This window comes from Furipterus horrens, unplaced genomic scaffold (assembly GCF_987537825.1).
Source record: "Furipterus horrens unplaced genomic scaffold, mFurHor1.1.pri manual_scaffold_9, whole genome shotgun sequence".
Lineage (NCBI taxonomy): Eukaryota > Metazoa > Chordata > Mammalia > Chiroptera > Furipteridae > Furipterus > Furipterus horrens.
Window position 1 is genome coordinate 83,012,880 of NW_028327179.1, and position 3,145 is coordinate 83,016,024.

Consider the following 3,145-nt stretch of genomic DNA (forward strand, 5'->3'; position numbering starts at 1 on the left):
TTTTCACATGTACTAATAAATGCTTTCTACCACCAAAGATTATATAAACTAAAAGAGAGTCACTTAAGAAAGTTAAAACTATAAAATAAAAATTAAAGAAATATAATAAGGTACATACTTAAATGGTGATATAGAAAATAAGAAGAGAAGAGAATACAGAAGGAGATAATCAAAATAGCTTAAATCAACAAATATATAGTGAACTCTAACCATAGTGAGTATAAGGGATTATGCCAGATAACATTAATTGTAGAAAAATATACCAGTAGCTTAACTGTACAGGACATAATTAATGTCGATGAGCAAAAATATAATCAATGTGTGATAAACACCCAATGAATACAAGGGAAATATTTTTTACCACAATTTAGAAGAGGCAAGTCACCTTTTATGAGGATAGAAGTTTTTGTGTAGAAGGTAAAGTTTGGATCAAGCTTTGAATAATAATTATAATTTGGTAGAAACTGAATATTTTAGTAAGAACAATTATTTTTAACAAAAGTCTGTTTCAGTCCAATAAAAGGTCTCTAAAGTTGTCATTTGCCTTGGAGATGACACTAGAGTCTAGCACCTAGGATTGGTTCCACATGCCCAGAAATGTGACTTTGTCAGCATTCCAAGAATGGGTCACTTGCCAAGGATGACTCACATTAATCAAGTTCATAGAGCCTAAGATATAAATAAGAATATCAATTTATTCATTAACACAGACAGAAGTACTTGGGAAGCCAACTTATAAAATTGCCTGGTGAGCAAAAATACAGAGGAAGAATATATTAAAAAATGTGTTGTAAATATTCAGCATCAGGTTATGTTAATCACTTGCCTCCATCTCCAGAATAAATAAATTTCTGGGAAAATTACCTGACTTTTGGAATCTTTAGGCTAGTCCAATGGAAGATCTGCATATGCAATCACATGGATGGCTTATGTTAATATTTGTCTTAATTGGTTCAGTTTACCTAAGCTTCTACAAAAGCTCTGCTCAACTGTCTGCTGAAACACATTCTTTATTGAGGAGGAAATGTGTCTAATTTTATTAAAATTTGATATTGGTAGAAAATCTAGTTAGAACTGTAGAATATTACAATATTTAATTCACCACTAAATTGTAAGTAGTCTTTATTAAAAAGTAATACATGCTCATTACCAAAAATATTAAAGCGTTCAAAATAAAAATTGGCATTTCTCCCCTTCACTCACTTCTGCCTTAATTCTTCTCCTGAGCTGTAGCTATTGTTAGCAGTTTATGGTGTATTTTTTTAGCACTTCTTTTCTTGCATATGCAAATTTAAAAAAGCATGTGCATATGCTACTTCTAATGTAATCAAACTGCATGTAATTTAACTTTAACTTAAAATATAATTATGCATAATCTTCCTATGGCAAAACTCATAGCTATAACTCACTCTTCATTCATGGCTCCATTGTATTGTTTTATAAGTATGTTGCCTAATTTATGCATCCAACTCAATATCCTTCCTATTGCAGTGGAAATCCTTGTACATTTAATGAGCACTTGTTTGAGTAAATTTTATTACAGACTAAATTCCAAATGACATATGTATTTTATGTTTTGAGTATTTGCAAAATTTCCTTATAAAAATTGGCATGAAGCATATGTATACTTCTGGCAAATGGAGATGGTAGTACTGATTTTCCCATGTTTTAATTAACATGAAATTTATAGTAATACATGTTTATAATATTTGCCAGTTTAGGTGGGGAAAAGCAGCTAAATTTTGTTTTGATAAATTTTAATTAAGTGAGGTGAGTTTTTGTGAATATTGCTAGTCATTTATATGGTCTGTGTGTGTGAGAGAGACAGAGAAATAGAGAGACACAGAAAGACAGAGAAAAGAAGAGCTGGAAGAGGCGGGTTCCTGGGTCGCCGCACCTAGCTGAATTTAGGGGGCGGTAATTCTGGACACTCCGCGCGAGTGTCCAGAATTATAAGGCCGTGTGCAGAGACTTGAGAAATGGCAACAAATGAAAGTGTCAGCATCTTTAGTTCAGCGTCCTTGGCTGTGGAGTATGTAGGTTCACTTCTACCTGAGAATCCTCGGCAAGAATCATTTTAAAATATTTGAAACTATATGTTGGACAATTATACAAAGTTTCAGATAGCAACATGGGGATCCCTGATAAGTCACGAGGCCCTTTATTTCTTATTCTGTTTACCTGGGTTTTTGTTTCAATTTATATCGTACATGAAAAAGTACAAAATTCAAAAGAATAAACCAGAAACATGGGAAAACCAAGGAAATGCTTTAAAGTGCTTCTCTTTAATCACTTTTGTATCCAGCTTCCTTTGATTTGTGAGACTCATTGAACAGAGTATTTCAATATTCCTTAAGGTTGAGAAAGTATTCCAGTATGGTATATGCTTTTGGAAAGATGCTTTGGTTGTGTGGTGATTGAGAATACCTGGCACTATTTCTTACATAGGCTCTTACACCACAAAAATATATATAAATATATTCATAAAATTCATCACGAGTTTCAGGCTCCATTTGGAATGGAAGCTGAATATGCACATCCCCTGGAAACCCTAATTCTTGGAATTGGATTTTTCATTGGAATCATCCTTTTATGTGATCATGTAGTTCTTCTTTGGGCATGGGTGACCATTCTCTTGCTAGAAACTATTAATGTCCACAGTGGTTACAATATTCCTCTCAACCCTTTAAATCTCATCCCTTTCTCTGCTGGTTCTCAGCATTATGATTTTCACCACATGAACTTCATTGGAAACTATGCTTCAACATTTACATGGTGGGATAGAACTTTTGGAACAGACTCTCAATTTATTGCCTTTACTGAAAGGATGAAGAAGATTGAGAAAAAGACTGAATAAATATTTATGTAACACTTCCTGAAGATACACATTTTCATGAATTAAAACTAGTAGCTAACATTGCTTCTGGGGGCAGAAATAAACATATGTCTTATCTGCTGAGTGATAAAAATTAACAACCTTTATCTTCCTAGTGGGAAGTTTTTCTACTTCCCATTCAACTTCTGTATGTGTGGAACCTTACAAAAATGTTTTAAGTAAAAGATCTATGTCCTTTCCCCTCCAGTAACACCATAGGCCTGAAACTGAAATTGGTCTTTAAATCTTTTAAATATACAGTGACCATTT

General features: G+C 33.1%; 1 pseudogene; it reads left to right on the forward strand.

Annotated features, from left to right (window-relative positions):
• The first annotated feature begins 2,368 nt into the window (after window positions 1–2,368).
• On the forward strand, window positions 2,369–2,922 carry LOC150002066 (methylsterol monooxygenase 1 pseudogene; annotated as a pseudogene).
• Window positions 2,923–3,145: the final 223 nt, after the last annotated feature.